This window comes from Arvicanthis niloticus, chromosome 23, assembly GCF_011762505.2.
Source record: "Arvicanthis niloticus isolate mArvNil1 chromosome 23, mArvNil1.pat.X, whole genome shotgun sequence".
NCBI classification, from domain to species: Eukaryota; Metazoa; Chordata; class Mammalia; order Rodentia; family Muridae; genus Arvicanthis; species Arvicanthis niloticus.
Window position 1 is genome coordinate 8,562,009 of NC_133430.1, and position 20,077 is coordinate 8,582,085.

At 44.1% G+C, this 20,077-nt stretch overlaps 1 pseudogene; it reads left to right on the forward strand.

The window, feature by feature from the left end:
- The first annotated feature begins 16,501 nt into the window (after positions 1–16,501).
- On the forward strand, positions 16,502–17,194 carry LOC143436610 (peroxiredoxin-1 pseudogene; annotated as a pseudogene).
- Positions 17,195–20,077: the final 2,883 nt, after the last annotated feature.

Genomic DNA, 20,077 nt, shown 5'->3' on the forward strand with positions numbered 1-20,077 from the left:
CTGCCTCAGGCTTGTAGCCTGTCATTCTCAATTTTAGCGTCTTTGGTAATGTGTCCTTGTCCACCAATCTGACCTTAGTATGACTATCTCCTGTGACTCTTGATGACCCAAGTTGATAGGATGTCTACCTGGGACATGGGACACAGCCTTGTGGCCATTTGGTTCAAGTTAAGAGTGTCCTGTACATGACTTGTGCATACCTCCAGGGCCAGGATCTGCAGTATCTCATGGTTTAGTCTATTTGAGCATGGAGAACACATGTCAGCCTGCTTCTCCTGGAGCCCTTTCTCCTCTGCAAGCCGGATAGGAAAAATACTGTCTGTGGGAAGTGGATGACTTCCTGAGTACATATGCACTGTTGACATGAGCATGGTGTGTCAAGGACCCCAATGCCTTAGACTCATGGAAACATCAAGGCCTTTCCCTGCTTTGTGTGTAGATGTTGGCAATGTATACAGGAAATGTGAAATGCAGCTTCCTTTTCTGGGATGTTCATAGCCCGAGACTGCTCCCCTATAGAAGTGTTCTACTTGACATCAGCTAGACCCGCCTCCTTCAGCTATAAACAATAAACCCGCCTCCTCGGTTCAGGTATCTGTAACAGACACACACCTTTCCAGGCTACTCAGACATCTCTATGAGGGAGCACAACCTACAGGATCCCAGGTTTTCTGCATGCCTGACTGTGTGTCTGTCTTTCTTTTATTTCCTTCTCTCTCCTGTCAGGTCAACTCCAGAGCTGTTCAGGTCTTGGTGGTTTTCTTTCTCCCCTTCTGGCTTTTAGCCTTCTGGTTTCTCCAGTGAGGGTGACACCCTTGGGTCCCTTGATACATAATCCCTATTGGTTGCTCTGTGCACTAGACTTAGAAGCAGAGGTGACAAGTTCTTTGTCAGGCTGACCTCTTCTCTCCACAGGTCTTGGATGTGTTTCCAGAGAGGGACGCCCTCTTCCCCGGTCCCGCTGTCTATTGGGCTCCAGCAGCCAAGGATTCCTGTTCCTACTGGCTTATTCTGCCCCAGAGTTTCCTGCTGGGACCAAGCTCCAGTCTCCAGCAGGCTGCAGCCTCTGTGCCTTCCTCTTCTGCTTGAGACTGTGAAGAGAAGTTCCTGCCATATGACCAAACATGACAGCTACAAAGACACAATTGGAACACTGGGGTTCTGGTTTAATGCAGAGAAGACATCCTTGCCATGTCTCCGATCTTAAGTCAAGGTAAACCATTCAGCTCAGGTCTGATGTCAGAACGGTTTTCAGGAATGTCTCTGTTGAGTTGTGGAAAACCATTCATTTTTTATCCTTAGTTATTTTAAAGGCTTGTTTTATTTTTAATGTGTGTGTTTGTCTCTCTCTCTGTGTGTGTGTGTGTCTGTGTGTGTCTGTGTGTGTCTGTGTGTACATGTGTATGGCTGCCTGCAGAATCCAGAGGAGGGTATCAGATTTCTTGGAGCTAGAGTTACAGGCAGTTGTGAATTGCTGTCAGTGCTGGGAACCAAAGTCAGGACCCGTGGGAATGCAGCGATTGCTCTGTCCTGTGTAAAGTTTGCTATCAACATGATCCAACCTAGAGTAACCTGGGAGAAGGAAGCTCTAGGGAAGCATTGCCTCACTCAGATTCACCTGTAGCCATTTCTATGACAGGTTGTCTTGATTGATGATGGGCGTGGGAGGGCCCAGCCCACTGTGGGCGGCACTATCCTTAGCCAGGTAGCTCTAGGGCTGTATAAAAAAGCTACCTGGGCATGAACCTGGAAGACATCCAGTAAGCGGTATTCCTTTATGGTTCCTGCTTCAGTTTCTGCCTTCAGTTCCAGCCCGGAGTTCCCTCAGTGAACTCCATGCCAAAGAAATTCTCCCCTCCCCTGGGTTGCTTTGGTTGTGGTGTTTAACACAGCAACACCAAGCCAAGTAGAACATGCTTTTGATAGAAGATCCGATCCCTCTCTCCAGCCCTCATCCTTACTTTTTGAGCACGTCAAAGATGGGCATTGAAGTGATCATGTTCTACGTTTTAAAAAAATTTTATAAAATTTTATAAAAAATGTGGTAGATGTTTGTGTGTGTGTGTGTGTGTGTATGTGTGTGTGTGTGCATGTGTGTGTGCAGGTGTGCATGCATTTTTGTATGTGCCAGGGCACTGAGTGTAGGCACATAGACACATAAGTGTGTGCACATGTGGAAGCTCAAGGCTGATGTTGGGAATGCTCCCTGATGGTTCTCTCCCATTATTCAGTGAAGCAGGGATTCTTATTCAGACTCAGATCTTGTCATTTTGTCTCGTCTCCCTAGCCAGCTTGTTCTGGGGGTTCTCCAAGGCTGGAATTACAGGTGGGATACCATGCCCACCTATCATTTATGTGGGTGCTGGGGATCTGAACTCTGGTCTTCATACTTGGGGCAAATGCTGAGCCAGTGGTCCTCAACCTTCGTGGTCCTTTAACACAGTTCCTCGTGTTGTCGTAACTCCTAACCATAGGACTATTTTTGTTGCTACATCGTAACTGTAATTTTACTACTGTTATGAATAGTAATGTAAATATCTGTGTTTTCCGATGGTCCTAGATGACTTGTGATAGGGTAGTTGTTAGCTCACAGGGCGATTCCTATAGGCTCCTCCCTGGGGCCTAGTAAGATCTTATATCATCACCTGCACTGCTGCCAAGTGCAGGAGGCCTGGCAGCATATAAAAGGGCCGCTTGCTACCAGGCTGTCTCTCACTCACCTTTTCTCTTTCTTCCCACATGCTCCCTACCTGCCTCTCTTTCTCTTTTTCTGTCCTTTCTGTCCTCCTCTGACCTCTCTTTTGTGCTCTTTTGGCTCTGCTCTGGTCTGTCTGTCTCTACCCATAATCCAGGTCCTCACTCCCCTCCTTCCCCCAGGTAAATCTCCCTTATACCAGGTCTGTCACAGGGAGTGATTTCTCAGGGGGGCACCTTGGCACAGGCCAGCTAGGTACCTCTGCCTGCCACCTCATTGTATTTTATAACACTAGTGTCATGACTCAGATGGGCTATCTCAATGCTTGTGTTCCCCACTGAGGTTTTAAGCCACACATGCCAGGACCCTGGGACCCTTGGACCCTATCCCCAGTTTGGCTGTGACAGGCTAGTTCCATCCCAAAAGACTTGCGACCTGCAGGTCTGAGAACCACTGTGTGGAATCAATGCACCATCTCTGCAGCCCTATGGTTTGACTCTTAAAAACCATCTAAGATTCCAAGGCCTCACGCCCAAGTATTGCTCAAAGCCTGTGATAGCCTGGAGAGATAGTGGAGTCTTTAAGAGGTGGGGCCTGGTGAAAGAAAATGAGGTCATTGGGAGTCTTCTGTTGAAGGAGATATTGGGGTTCAGGCCTCTCCTTCCTCTTGCTCTCTGCTTCAAGGCCACCAAGAGGCCTTTGTTTTTCTCCCACAGATGTGTTATTTCTTGAGAGGTATAAAAATTAATCCTGATGCTTGTGAGGGTTTAAACCCACTGAGGGTTTAAGTCACACACACCGGGACTCTGGGACCCTATCCTCAGTCTGCCTGTGACAGGCTAGTTTGATCCCAAAAAGCTTGCGACCCACAAGTTGAGAAAATTAACATGGCCACGCCCTCCAAGGATCAATAGCTCTGAAGCAGTGAACCAAAACCTTTCCCTACCTTGAGCTGGTTTTTCTGAGGCATTTTATCATACTGATGGAACGCTGACTCACATAGGGAAGTACAGTGGTCTCCAAATGTTGCATCCCTAGAGGGGAAATAAATCCCTATTACCATTTAAATTCTACTTGATAATGTTTCGCTTGGCATTTGTATGTGTGTATTTCAGGCAGTATTAGTAAAAAGTTTTTTACTTTTTGCTTTTAAGGCTTGATGATATAACACACTGCTGGAAACACACAGGCTTGGAATTTTGATACTAAATTTCAATTTATTTTTTAGGACTATTGGAATTTTCTATTTTATCTTGTATTATTATTATTATTATTTTTGCTAAGTTTTGCTTCTCAACCAGTTTTCCTGTCTTATGTAAGTCACTGAATTTGTGGGTAGAAAGCTGTCTGTAGGACCTGTAGTGATAACACCTTTTACTTTCTGGTTTTGGACATTTGATCTCTCTTTCCTGATCAGGCTAGTTATAGGGCTGTCAAATCTTGTTCCTTTCAAAGAGTCAACTTTCGACTTTGTTCATTTTCTTTGTTTTGTTCTAAAGAAATATTAAATTTAAACTCCCCTTCAGTGAGATCCAGTCTTAAGGCCATAATGCCCCAAGGTAAAGACACCTGATGTCCTCTTATGGTTTCCACATATATGTGCATAGGTGCTCATACCTGCACACCAACATGTGTGTACCACTCACATCCATACCATCTACATACCATCTACATTACACACACATACACACACACACACACACACACATACAGACACACAGACACACCACTTTCATTACCTGTGTGTTACTATTTCCATTCACTCAATCTCCTGCCATAAACAGTTGCTACTTTTTCTTTCTTTCTTTCTTTTTTTTTTTTTTTTTTGCTATCCCAGCCTCAGCAGCTTCACAGATTAGGTGATTTTTAAATTATTTATTTATTTATTTATTTATTTATTTATTTATTTGCATCTCAGAGCTAGGGATTGGACGCAGGGAAGAGCAGGGCCACTGGGCTATATGTCCTGCTTTCTTAGACCCTGATGAGCTCAGGTCTTCTGGCTTCATTGATACATTTATTTATTTAGAAGTATCTTACTTAATTTCAAAATAAAATAGTTGGTGTTTTCTTTCATATAATATTGTTAGTGGGTTTGATTGGTTGTTAAATACTGTGTTTGGTTTTAGTCCTTTTAAAATTATTAAATCTTTCAGCTCAACTTATAGTCAACGGGATGACTATATTTTCCTTAAAAAAAAAATGTGGACTCTGTAGTTGCCAGGAGTCGTAGTCTATAAATATTAGCTAGGCCATGGTTGTTGGTAATATTATTCATATCAGTTGTATCATCAATTGCTGAGAGAGCGGAGTTGATCTCCCTAACAATAGTTCAAGACTCATCTATTTCCCCTCAGCTTTTGGTCCTTGTATAGTGAGATTTTGCTCTAATATGAACTTATTTGTGCTTGCTATGACCCCTCTATCTTTACAAACAGGGCTGAATAGGCCCTAATAAAACCCTGAACCTTGGCGATTCCTTATCTGATATTAAGATTATAACCCTGGCTTTAAAAAAAGAACTATTTCTTTCATTTTATCCTTACTTAAAAAAGATTTATTTATTTCACATGTGAGGATGCTTTGCCTGTCTGCATGTCTGCGCACCATGTACATGCCTGGTGCCCAGGGAGGCCAGAAAGGGGCATTAGATCTCCCGAAACTGTAGTTACAGATGGTGATGAGCCTTCATTTGGGTTCTGGTAATGAAATCCAGGTCTTCTGCAAGAGCAGCCAGTGCTCTTGGCAGCTGAGCCATCTCCTGTTCTCTGTCCTCACTGTTTAAGGATGTCAGCTATGGAGGCTTTAGTTTGTGTTGGTTTGGCTTTTGCAGTAGCTTTGAAAATCTGCCATTTTACTGTTCATCTGTGTGTCTCTCTTGCGTGTTTTCGGATCTGGCTTGAGCTTTTGGATTCCCCTTTTCTGCTTTCTTCTAGATGAAAGAACATGTGTTGGGATTTTGTTTTATTCTATTGATTTTAGCTTCCTCTCTCCCTTACACACACACACACACACACACACACACACACACACACACTTATGTACTTGTGTGTGTACACGTTTACTTGTACACATGTACCTATGGTGTATGTGCAGAGATTACAGGATACCATGCAGGAGTCAGCTCTCTTCCGCCACTGTGTGGGTTACAGGGATTGACAAGCTTGGTGGCAAATATTCCTACCTTCTGAGTGAACTTGCCAGCACCACTAAAAACCTTAATAGTCATTTTAGGGTTAAATTGCATCATTAAATTTAACCATCTACTTAGAATGAATAGATGATCACTTCATGTAAATGTAGAACTCTTACAGACATATACACATCAAACTCCCATCATGGTCCTTTCACACTCCTATCACATCCACTAAACACCCCATGTTCACATTATACTTTCATCATACTCATCACACACCCACCATCACACTCCCATCATGCTCCCACCACACTCCTACCATGCTCCCACCACACTCCCATCATGCTCCCATCACACTCCAATCACGCTCCCATCATGCTCCTGTTATGCTTCCATCATCCTCCCAACACACTCCCATCATGCTCCCATCACACACTCATCACACTCCTATCATGCTCCCATCATGCTTCTATCATGTTTCCGTCATGCTCCCATCACACTTCCATCATGCACCTGTTACCCATCATACTCCCATCATGCTCCCATTATGCTCCCATTATGCTCCCATTATGCTTCCATCGTCTTCCTAACACACTTCCATCACACTTCCATCATGTACCCATCATGCTCTCATCGCACTCCCATCATGCTTCCAACACTTCTATCTTTCTGTTTGCCATTGTTACCTGCAGTGTACCACTATCTAGTATATTTGTCTTTTTAAATGTAAGAGGAGATAGACTTTATATTTACTAAATTTTATCATGATTTCTCCCTGAAGATCTGAGTTCCAGGTCATGCCCCTTCTGTTCAGCCTCAAGTGTTCCTTTTAAATATTTATTTTTGAGACTATAATATACATTTTCTCCCTCTCCTTGCCCCCTTGCTCTATTTCAAATTCAAAAACCTCTTTCATTCATGTTGTATACATACATTCAACCTGCCCAGTCCATACGATGTTGCTTGTATATGTTTTCAGGCTGGCCGTTTGGTGTTGATAACCAGTTGGGCATGTGTTTTCCCAGGGAAGACTATTTCTCCCGTGTAAGCATCCCTTAGCTGTCTGTAGATCTTTATGTAGAGCTGAGACCTCATGAGATTTCCCCTGCCCACGTTAGTGTGTCGACTGGTGTCCCCCTTGCTCTGTTCATGCTCAGGGAGTCACTTTGGTGAGACTTTATTGTATATTTAAAACGGCAGCACCCAATCTGGCTTGTTTTTAATCAGCCGTCATCTTTTCAACTAGCCTAGGCCTGAGGCTACAAGTGGCGGCAGCAAAGTATCTCTGGCCACTGGCTTAGGCAGCCAGAGACACTGGCCCTGTCACCCACAGAAAGCCAGCATGGGAGATGGCTCTGCCAATTTTCCACGCTGTCTCTACAAGGCTGGGCTGAGCATAGACCATCCCACCATCCACGGGGGCCCGGGAGAAATGAGACTCTAATGTTTAGGTTATCTAAAGGCTTTATATATTTGGTAATACTCAATAACAAGATGCCCACACAATTGGAGGTGTTTCCCAATTAGCTAACCTTGATATAAGTTGTTACCCAGGACTGTTCTGGGTATATGTGTGTTCATCCATGGCTCTTACATCTCTGTCTCTCTTAGCTCTTCCTCTTCTTTCTCCTCCTCTTCTCCTTACTCCTCCTCTTCCTTTCCTTACTCCTCCCACCATAGCTCCTCCCACCTTGTGGGGAAAATATGGCGCTGTAAGACTGTATGGGTATAGCTTCAGACATTCCCAGGAGACACAATCTCACAGTAAGTCTCCTTGTATACTATCTCTAAAACCTGTTCCTAAGGTCCCTGAGCCTTGGCTTTGGGGGAGCTATGTTGTAGATATATCAGTTGAAATTGGGTTCTAGGTTCTAGGACTCTGCGTTGTGATTGGTTGTGGTTTTCTGTCATGGTCTCTGTGTATTCAAAGAGAAGTTGCCTTGATGAGGGACAAAAACCACACTTATCTCTGGATATAACACAAATATTTAGAAAGTAGTTAGAGGCTAGGCAGTGGCTGTGGTTCTCCAAAATCCATGACATCATTAGCTCTGGATGGATGAATGGGTTTCCAGAACCAGGTATGATTTACCTCCTGTCCAGTGAGTCAGTCTTTAGGCCATCTAGAGAACTGTTGGCTACCACTAAGGTATGAGTGCCACCACTGTACACTCAGGGGCATTGTGCCATGCTGGGGTTGGTTTGGGTTTTAGGCATCATAGCTCAGGAGGACTGTTTGTTGGTTGCCCCCATCCATTGGCAGCTTGTGTGGTGTCTTCTTGCCTCATGAGAGCAAGTCCTCAGGGAGGAGGCTTTCAAGTTAGTTGCAGCTCAAGGGGCCCCTGGGCCCTGGGTCTGAAGTGCATGATGTCACCAGTAAGGACTGACCTTCTATCTCTGGGTGGGTGGGTGGGTGGGGCAGACAAGGACATTAGCAGTAGGCTGTAATGTTTTTTTTGGGGGGGGGTCTCTTGGACAAGCTGACCAACAACTTAAAAGAGGGGTCTCATGCCTGGTTTTTGTTAGGGGGAGTGTCTTCAGTTCTCAGAGGGGTCATTGTCAGCCCAGATGGGGACATTTCATTTACACGATACATGTGTACCTATACACAGACTTTCATGTATTGTGGGTAATTTTAGGTTGGTAGTTAAGAGAATGTTTCCTTGTGACTTTTTCAGACATCCTTACTGATCTATACCATCTCCTTTCTCCTGTGCTTTTCTTCCCCGTCTCTAACCAGAGCCCCCTCCTTCTCCCATTCCTCACCAATGTGGATTCAGATCACGTGTGCTCTGACGGCCCCCTCTCCTCCCCCATCCCCACCTCAGCACCAGTCCCTTTTGAGCTTTCTGTAATAAAGCTGGCACAGTGGGTGTGAAGTCTGTTTTCTTTTGGCTTCTGAGTGTCCCTATGGCACCTGTGTTAAGGGGCTGATAAACCCATGCTCATGCAGTCCAGGCAAGCACTCTCCCACTGGGCTTCGGCCTCAGTCTTCCTTTACTCTTTCTTTAGAGACATAATCTCACTAAGTTACCAAGCCTGGCTTTAGACTCCTTTGTGGCCTAAGCAGCCTTGGGGATTGTGGTCTTTTGGCCTCAGTGTTTGGAGTAGCTGCGACAATGGACTTCTACTACCCAGGGCTGAGTGAGGGTCACCTTTATTATTGAAAGGTTTTTTTTGGGGAAGGGGCATAGAGTTCTGAGTTGAAAGGTTTTCCCTTTGGCATCATGAAGGACAACCATCTTTTCCTTGTTGTGTTCGGGATTGAACCTGGGCCCCCATGGTATCACTGAGCCTCTTGGCTTCTCTCACCAAGAGTTGGTGGTTCCGATTACTTTTTTTTGGGGGGGGGGTCCTAACTGCCCTTTCTGCTGGCTGTTCTGGGTGTCCCAGTTCATTTTAGTGATCTGGCTATTGCTCTGTGTAGGAGTATCTTTGTGAGGGTTTCTATTTCTGTGGTAAAACACCATGACCATAAACAGCTTGGGGAGGAAAGAGTTTCATTTCAGCTTAGGGTTCCCCATTATACCCATCATTGAGGGATGCCAGAGCAGGAAGCTGGTGGTAGGAATGGAAGTGGAGGCCATGGAGGAGTGCTACTTACTGACTTGATCCCCCTGGCATGCTCAGTTTGCTGTTTCTACACTCCAGGACCATCTGCCCATGGGTGGTGCCACTCACAGTGGTCTGGGTCTTTCAGCATTAATCGTTAGCCAAGAAAATTCTCTACAGACCTGCTTCCAGGCTTATCCTGTGGAGGTGTTTTTTCTACTAAAATTCCTTCTTCCCAGATAACCCAAGCTTGTGCCCATTGACTTTAACCCAAGCTTGTGCCCATTGACTTTAACCCAAGCTTGTGCCCATTGACTTTAACCCAAGCTTGTGCCATTGACTTTAACCCAAGCTTGTGCCCATTGACTTTAACCCAAGCTTGTGCCCATTGACTTTAACCCAAGCTTGTGCCCATTGACTTTAACCCAAGCTTGTGCCCATTGACTTTAACCCAAGCTTGTGCCCATTGACTTTAACCCAAGCTTGTGCCCATTGACTTTAACCCAAGCTTGTGCCCATTGACTTTAACCCAAGCTTGTGCCCATTGACTTTAACCCAAGCTTGTGCCCGCTGACTTCAACACTCACCAGCACAGTGTGCCTTTATGGTTACTCTCCATTCTGTGCGGGACCTGCTTCTTGAATTCTTAATTTATTGTCTTTTATTGTATCTAGGGAATCAGCTCGCTGTTCTTTCCTCCACATGGCCTACCCCATTTTTCTTTCTTGCTCCTTTTTTCATCTGGGTCTGGCCTTTTCATATCTCCACACTGTTTGCTTCTTCCTCCTGTTTTCTGTGGTCCAAGCTCAATAGCTTTTATTGGTTGATTTAGCTCACTGACTCTTCTTCCAATTCCATTACAATTAATGGACCTATATCAGTGCAGTGTCATTAGCCAAGGCCTACAGTTCACTCAGAGTTCATTAGCTTTCCTTCCCCTGCGTCATCTTTCTGTCCAGGAATTTATCCTTCCCAGCCTGTATCTCTTGCAGCCTTCCCTTGTTTGTGATGTCTACCACATTCCTGAGGGTGTGGTCAAGTATTCTGGGGAATGTCCCTAATACTGGGAAGGAAGCCCACAGAGTTCAAGCATGCTCTGCTTATCCTTACCTACTCTCAACATGAATGACTGCTGCTGGTGTTTACGGGATGCCACCCTCATAAAGTAGCTCCTTTAGCCACCTTCCCACTGAGCCACATGGAAGGCCATCGTCGTATACATTCAAATCGATAGAGTGGGAGTCTGCTCCTTCTTTATGACTGTGTAGCACTCACATACATGGTTTGACATTGTCTTGCAAGGGAAAATTATCATCTACTATCTGTCTGTCTGTCTATACATCCATCTATCTCTTATTTATACCACGATGGATTCATAGATATTTACTTTATAGTCTGGATTACAATTCAATAATAGTCATTTTTTTTTTTTTGCTAAAAAGATCTATTTATTATTTTAAAACCATTGTTGTGTATTTTATAGCCTCATGGCGGGTCGTCGGTGCTCCCTGCCATTGGTCTGTGTGACATTGTGATATATCCTCATTTCTTCTCCCGAGTGCTTCCTCAATTCCCACTGGGCTCATGAGTATTTCCTGCCCTAATTCTAGAAGCATCCCCAGGGTGCGCTGGCTGTTTTCTGTGGAGGATGACTTTAGGAACCAGGGTCTGGATGTGGAGTCCAGTATTGCTCCAGAGTCCTCTCAGCTGGCAGGGAGGAGACATGGACGTAAATGCACAGGAGCCTGAGGGTGTGCACATGTCAACACATGCTCCTGGGTGCAGCCATCTGGACCAACACCAGGCATGAGCAGATACAGGTGTCATCAACCTCATTGCTTGTCCATAAATTCTTCTCTCTACTGTGAGAGCCTGGATTCTACCATCTACCATCCATTTCTAATCACACCGCATATGGGTAGGAACATGCAAGTTACTAACCATGTATCCATGACTCAATGAGGTGTGGAGTTCCTCCTGCTTCCCATCTACCTTCTCTGCACTGTGCTTTTGTGTGAGAATGAAGTCTCTTACTGCAGTATCCATGTCTACTCAGAACTCTTTGACCTCCTAAATGTGTTTTTTAAAAATTGGATATGTTCCTTCCGGTCTGAGCCAGGGCACTGAGCAGACCTTGGGTGGCAGCTCTGCCCCCAACATCCAAGAACCCAGAGGAAGCAGGGATCCCAGGCGCTCGAACTAAGGCAGTATCCTAGGTAAGCAGACAGCAGGGCCCGACCTCAACAGGGAGTAACTGGGAACCAAAAGGACCCAGGAAGTCACTCCTGGCCCGGAACACTGGTTCCTTCCTGTCTGGGCCAGGGCACTGAGCAGACCTTGGGTGGCAGCTCTGCCCCCAACATCCAAGAACCCAGAGGAAGCAGGGATCCCAGGTGCTCGAACTCAGGCAGTATCTTAGGTAAGCAGACAGCAGGGCCCGACCTCAACAGGGAGTAACTGGGAACCAAAAGGACCCAGGAAGTCACTCCTGGCCCGGAACACTGGTTCCTTCCGGTCTGGGCCAGAACACTGAGCAGATCTTGGGTGGCAGCTCTGCCCCCAACATCCAAGAACCCAGAGGAAGCAGGGATCCCAGGCGCTCTAACTTGGACAGTGTCTTAGAAACTAGTTCTCAGATCTGAGACCTAGATCAGACCTCTGCCAGGTCTGCTGTTGTGTGGACCCCAGATTCCACCTGAGACATACTGGAAGTTCCACTCAATCCAGATCCACAGAGGAACAAATGAACTCAGAGCTTCAGACAACATATCCTGAGATATTCTAGAGGAGACACTGCACCCAGAACAGCAGACACCTATCTGGACTACTACCTTGGAGGCACCATATCCTGAGGCATCCTAGAGGTACCACTGTAATCAGTGCAGCTGGAAAAGATCACAGAGACATCTGGACCCCTAGGAGATCAGACACAAGCTAGATAACTAGAAAGACAGGCTTCAGTCAGAGACAGCAAGTACAGGCAGCACTAGAGTTAACCAGATGGCAAAAGGCAAGAACAAGAATGTAAGCAACAGAAACCAAAGTTACATGGCATCATCAGAACCCAGCTCCCCCATCAGAGCAAGCCCTGAACACCCCATCACACCAGAAAAGCAGGAATCAGAATTAAAATCACCTCTCATGATGATGATAGAGGGCTTTAAGAAAGACATAAATAACACTCTCAAAGAACTTAAGGAGAGCACTGGTAGACAGATAGAAACCCTTAAAGAGGAAACACAAAAATCCCTTAAGGAATTGCAAGAAAATGCAACCAAACGGGAAAAGGAATTAAACAGAACCATGCAGGATCTAAAAATGGAAGTAGAAACAATAAAGAAATCACAAAGGGACAATACCCTGGAGATAGAAAACCTAAAAAAAAGATCAGGAGTCATAGACACAAGTATCACCAACAGAATACAAGAGATGGAAGAGAGAATCTCATGTGCAGAAGATACCATGGAAAACATTGACACAACTGTCAAAGAAAATGCAAAATACAAAAAGCTACTAACCCAAAATATACAAGAAATCCAAGACACAATGAGAAGGCCAAACCTAAGGATAATAGGTATAGATGAGGGGGAAGACTCCCAACTAAAAGGACCAGTAAATATCCTCAACAAAATTATAGAGGAAAACTTCCCTAACCTAAAGAAAGAGATGTCCATAAATATACAAGAAGCTTACAGAACTCCAAATAGTTTAGACCAGAAAAGAAATACTTCCCGCCATATAATAGTCAAAACACCAAATGTACAAAACAAAGAAAAAATACTAAAAGCAGTAAGGGAAAAAGGCAAAGTAACATATAAAGGCAGACCTAAAAGAATTACACCAGACTTCTCACCAGAGACCATAAAAGCCAGAAGATCCTGGACCGATATCATACAGACCTTAAGAGAACACAAATGCCAGCCCAGACTACTATACCCAGCAAAACTGTCAATCATTATTGATGGAGAAACCAAAATATTCCATGACAAATCCAAATTTACACAGTATCTCAACACAAATCCAGCACTTCAAAGAGTAATTGGTGGAAAACTCCAACACAAGGAGGGAAACTACAACCTAGAAAAAGCAAGAAAGTAATCTTCCAAAAACCCCAAAAGAAGATAGTTACACAAACATATCTCCACGGATGTTAGCCCAAAAGCTTGGATTAGCGAAGACTCAACCCACAGACCACATGAAGCTCATGAAGAAAGAAGACCAAGAGGGGATGCCTCAGTTCTACTTAGAACGAGAAATAAAAATGCTCAAGGGAGCAAATAGGGAAACAAAACATGGAACAGAAACTGAAGGAGGGGCCATCAGGAGACCTTTCCACCTGGGTATTCACCCCATGTACAGCCACCTAATCTAAACACTGTTGTGGATGGCTGGAAGTGCATAATGTGAGGAACATGATATAGCTGTCTCCTTAGAGGTCAGCCAAAGACTAAAACACTCAGAGGACAATGTTCACAATTAACCACTGATATGATCAGGGGTTTCCCAATGGAGAACTTAGTGAGAGGACTGAAGGAGCAGAAAGGGTTATTGACCCCAGGTGGAAAGCAACAATACCAAACAACCAGAGCCCCCCAGGGTCTAAACCACCAGCCTGGGAACACATAGGGAGGGACCCAAGACTCCAGAGGTATATGTAGGGGAGGATGGCCCTGTCAGACATAGGTGGGAGAGGAGTTTCTTGGTCTCATAAAAAAAAATGAATGAAAAATGAATGAATGAACACACAGTGGGGGGGGGTATGTGAGGGCGGGGAGGGGATAGTGAGGGTGGTAGGTGTGGTCACTGCCTCATAGAAGCATGAGGAGGGGGATGGGATAGGTTTCTGGGTGGTGGGAGGAAGTAGGCTAAGGGGATAAAATCTGAAACGTAAATACTACAACCAATTTTAAGAAGCGGGGGAAAAAAAAAGTCTTCAGAACCAACATCTTTAAAAAAAATGTCAGGCCCCTGGGGGTGGGATTTTTTTTTTCTTTTCTTGATACTAAAACTTGTTCTGAGAATTGTATATTGCAGAATACACAGCCTTGGTGTATCTACTCATCAAGCATACTGAGCAGACCTGCCCAAACCTCTGATGTCCTGGAATTCCATCTAGATTCAGTGAAGACACAGCATCAGAGGCTTATCAACTTACTCTCCCCCAACCCCTCTTCTAAAATCTCAACGCCCTTAATCAGCTTGAAGAAGTTAAAGAAGAGTCAGCGCCCCTATTCCCTGAGCTTGGGGACTAATGTGGTTAATAATGGTCTGTCTTTCTAGGGACAAGTAGTGGTTTTGTTGGAACAGGGGGGATTAGCTAGGACTTACTGCATAGCCATAACCTACTGGTAGAAATCTGTATAATTATTATCAAGATGAAGTTATAAATTCTTAAATGGTACAAAATTTACTTTGATCTCAAATTTAAGGTTTTCATTGGTACGAGCCTCTTATTAATATAAAAATGAGATGAATATTGATACACTCATGGGCATTGTGCCTGTATAACACATCTAGGAATACAATACCTAGACCCAGCCCTTTTTTAACTTTTTTAACTGATTTGGGACAGTTAACCTATGAGTTAAGGGACTATAGCAAATTCATATTTTTGAGTTTATTGTTAGGGTGCTTTCCATATTTTACTTAGAAATAGCTGAGAGGAGTTAACAGAAAACAGTCCAGGTTACCTTACATGGATAGTTGGTTTTCAAAACATCAGAAGTCCATAGAACTGATGCTACAAATATTTATATATTAATGTTCATATTGATTAGAGACCTGTCTGCTCCTGACAGCTTCCTGTCGTGGATTCTAAGAAGAAATTGAGCATCCTTGAAGTTACTCCAGTTGTGTGGTAACAGCCACTAGGCAAGAATTGCCTCTCTTCATCTACAGTCAAATTACTGTCCAGAAAAGGACACACATGCAGAATAGTCGACTGATTATATCTGCCTAGACAGAGTAATCAGTCCTTAATAATCCTGCATCACCAAGGTCTGTCAGATGATTCTGGGCCAGAAGGCTGAAGATTTGATGCTCCAACGTTCGGTAGTATAGGGGCTTTTCAGGTGTTCAGAGGTCTCTATAAATTGGCTAAGTTTTAGAAGCTATGCTTTGTGCTTCCCACAATTATAGTTAACTCAGTCATTCTGGATTTCTGACGGGGTTGAAAACTTATAGCTATTTACCGTAAGAGAAAAGATTTGAGTGGATGGTCGTCAGCTGACATTCATCCTAAAGCCAGGTTCAGAAGTAAATGTTTTAGTTAGGATAGATGACAGAGGTGCTGGTTAGTCAACAAAATGATGGACTGGGTATTAGGACTATCTTGTACCTCACTGGTACAAATTGGCATAATTATGCTCTAATTGTATTTTGAGAGAAAAGTTTCATTTTAACAGGAAGGGTGATGTGCAGGAGGAGCTAAGGTAGGAGGAGTACTGAGAGGAAGAAAAGGAGTAAGAAGAGGAGGAGAAGAAGGATAGGAGAAGCTAGGTGATGAAAGAGAGAAAGAGGGGGGAGACAGGGAGGCAGATATTCATGTATCTCCACCAGTCAAAGATAGTCGTTATATCTAGGTTGGTCAGTGGGTTACACCTCTGACTGAACAATTCCAAACTTATAATGCTTATGATTAAAATTATTTAAAAAATGTATAAATGCAAAAAGGAAAAGGGGGCATGGGATAGGGGTTTTCTAAGGGGGGGAATGGGGAAAGGGGATGGCATCTGAAGTGTAAATAAAATATCTAATAAAAAAATAACCCCCCAAAAAATTGGATATGTTAAACTTTTTAAAAAATATATTTTACCTTTATTTAGGTACAGGCCTCTGTGTGAGTGTATATGCATGTGTGAGTGCAGTGCTCACACAATCCAGCAGGTGGCGTGGGATCCTTTAGAGCTGGAGTGAAGGGTGTTTGTGAGCTGCCTTATGTGGGTGCTGGTAACAGAACGTGGGTCCTCTGCAAGAGCAGAATGCATTCCCAGCCACAGAGCCACCTCTCTAGCTTAGAAGTTTTGAACTTCAACCAAGTTTAGTATGCTAATGAATCCAGTTTTTCATGAACCCAGCTTAGGATGCTGTGTTTAAAAAGTCATCATTGGACCTCTTCCTGCGTTCTCACGGTTGGTTCTATTCCTGAGACCTGTGACTCCACCCTGCTGATAGCAAGATGTCTTCAGGAAATGCAAAAATTGGGTATCCTGCTCCCAACTTCAAAGCTACAGCTGTTCTGCCAGATGGACAATTCAAAGATATCAGCCTAAGTGATTACAAAGGAAAATATGTTGTGTTCTTCTTTTACCCTCTTGACTTTACTTTTGTGTGTCCCATGGAGATCATTGCTTTCAGTGATAGAGCAGAAGAATTTAAGAATCTTAACTGCCAAGTGATTGGAGCTTCTGTGGATTCTCACTTCTGTCATCTGGCATGGATTAACACACCCAAGAAACAAGGAGGATTGGGACCCATGAACATTCCCTTAATATCAGATCCCAAGCACACCCTAGCTCAGGATTATGGAGTCCCAAAGGCTGATGAAGGTATCTCTTTCAGGGGCCTCTTTATTATTGATGATAAAGGTACCCTTTGCCAGATAACAATAAATGATCTTCCTGTTGGCTGCTCTGTGGATGAAGTTCTGAGACTAGTCCAGGCCTTCCAGTTCACTGACAAACATGGTGAAGTGTGCCCAGCTGGCTGGAAACCTGACAGTGATACCATCAAGCCTGATGTCCAAAAGAGCAAAGAGTATTTCTCTAAGCAGAAGTGAGCACTGGACCATTTTTCTGCCAAGCAGCATTGAGCAGCCAGAAGAAAGTCTCTTGTATTCCACTCATGCTTATACACATGATGTGATATGATTCCAGATAAGCCTTTTCTACAGGGCTGGGTGTGGGTAGCCTTTCTTCCACTATTGGTAATGGTCTGAGCTGTGTTTTGGGCAGACCATCTTATATCAGTCACAGAAACCAACCTGTTAATTCTTTTTTTTCCTTTTCTTTCTTTTTTTTTTTTTTTTTTTAAAAGTACCTATTAAACGTGAATTCTGAGAAAAAAAAAGTCATCATCAAATCCTGGGTCCCCTGGGATTTCTGTTGTTTCTTTCCTTCTAGAAGTTTGGTAGCTTTAAAGTTGGCTCACAATCTATTTTGAATTAGTTTTTATGGAAAATGTAGTATCTATTCTTAGCTGATGCCTCCTCCTCCTCCTCCTCCCTCCTTCTCTCCCTCCTCCTTCTCTTCCTCCTCATTCTCTTCCTCCTCCTTCTCTCCCTCCTCCTTCTCTCCCTCCTCCTTCTCTCCCTCCTCCTTCTCTTCCTCCTCCTTCTCTCCCTCCTCCTTCTCTTCCTCCTCCTTCTCTCCCTCCTCCTTCTCTTCTTCCTCCTTCTCTTCCTCCTCCTCATCTTCCTCCTTCTCATCTTCCTCCTCCTCCTCCTCTTCCTTCTCTTCCTCCTCTTCCTCCTCTTCCTCCTCCTCCCCCTTTTCATTTTCTTTCCTCTCCCAACTTCTCTTTTGCCTTCTCTGCACATCCCTCAAAGCTTAGTCCTGGAACCCTGGCTAGGGGCTACAGGGGGAATGAGGAAAAACAGACATGAAAGAAATGACAGCCACAGACAAGCTGGGCTTGGGTGGGCTATGAACACTGGTGGTGTGGCACAAATTACCACAACCACTCAGAACCTCAGTGTGTTTCTTAGGTACAGTACAGGGAGAAGAGTTGGCAAGTCTCTGGAGGAGGTCTCTGTAGGTGAGCATTCTCTAGCTGCAGATGTTCAGGAAGAGGAAGGTGTAGTCCCTAGCTTTTGCACACACTGATCAATCCCTATAAGAACTTGTACTCAGACCAGAGGAAGGCTTCACCTTTCCAAGCTTGATTCATATATGGAAGGAGGCGTTGCCCATTTCCCATGGGTCCTTCGATACTTTCCCATGAGTCCAAGGCCTTGGTCTTTGACATGGCCTGGCTCACGTCGAAGTACACACATTCACTCAGGGCTTCTTCAGCTTCCACATCTCTCTTCTTTCTCCTCTTCCAACTCATCCCCTTCCCGCTCCTCCTTGCCCTCCACCCCTCCTCCTTTCTTCTTTGCATATGGGTCTGCATTAGTTCTCCAGCACTGTCTGATGGGACAGCACTCAAGTTCTAATGAACTGCAGTGGGAGATCGGCTGACTGGGTTTGTGTGGGTCTCAGTCTTCTTGCTCCCTCTGCTCTATTGATCTGTTAGCCTCTTCTCTTCCCACTGCAGATGGCCTTATAGCAAGTCTTAATGCCAGCCCCGTGACTGCTTTTATTTATTTTTTTAAACCAAGAATGCTCTGGCTCTTGTGGCCTTTTGTCTTTTCAATCAACGTTAGAATCAGTTTGTCGATATCTACACAACAGCCCGCTGAGATGTTTTCTGTTTGCAGTTGTATGGAATCTGTGGGTAAAAATGAAAAGAATATTGAGCATCTATGATCACAGAAGAGACCTCCACTTATTCGGATATTCTTTAGTTTGATTTTTTTTTTTATTAGAGATTTGTAGTTTTCTGTTTACAGATCCCAGTATATTTTGTCATATTTGCACCTAAGTATTTCATTCTTGGTGCTCTCATAGATGCTATTGCACTTAAAATTTAAGTTCCAGTAGTTTATTGTTGGCTCATGGGAAAGCTACTGGTTTCTGTGTCTGAACGCTGCACCCTCGACCCTGCTGTGATTGCCTGTAGCTCTTCAAGGTTTGTGTCTGTGCCCATGCGTGGATTTGTTGGGATTTTCTTTATAGATAACCGTGTCAACTCTGAGTAAAAACGGTTTTATTTCTTCCCTTAGAATCTATGCTCTTTGTGTTTTCTTTTCTTATTGTACTAGCTGAGGCTTCCGTGTGCTGTGGGTTAGGAGCGTAGGCAGTGTCCTTGTCTTCATCTTGGTCTCATAGAGAAGCATCCAGTGCCACACTGCCAAGTTCGACATCAGCTGTAGGCTTTTGCAGGTGCTTTACCGTGAAGCTGAGGGACTTCTTTCTCTTACTAGTTTGCTAAGAATTAAAAACAAACAAACAAACAAACAAACAAATAAACAAACAAACGGATTTGGGTTTTTCTAGAATGCCTTTTCTGTAGTTGGTATGATCATGTGGGTTTCGCCCTTTATGCTGCTGTTGTGGTAAATTACATTAGTTGATTTTTCAAACATTGACTCAGTCTTGTGTTCTTTAAAAATACTACATCTGTTGTGTATGTACATGAATGAGTGTGTTGTTTGTGCATGTGTGAAAATGTGTGAAAGTGTGTTTGTGCATTCATGTGTATATGTGGGTGCATGCACAAGTTTGTGTGTGCATATGTGTGGGGGTACACAAGCCATATAGTCCTCCATGTGCACGTGTGTGTGTGCACGCACAAGTGTGCAGTCATGCATGTGCTACAGTGTGTGTGTGTGTAGGTCATAAAACAACTCCCAGGAGTTGGTTTTTTTTCTGTCACTCTGTGGGATCCAGGAATTGAACTCAGGGCATCAGGCTTGTAGGCACACCTCTCTCTGTTAAGCCATCTCTCTGACCCTCTGTGTGGTTCCTCTAATGGCTAGGGGTATAAATTATGGTAGATTATGTCTTTCACAGAGTTAGTACATTTCCTATAAACCTTTAAAGCTAAGCATGGAATTGTGGGTAGATTCCTTTCTTGGTCTTTCACCAGCGATG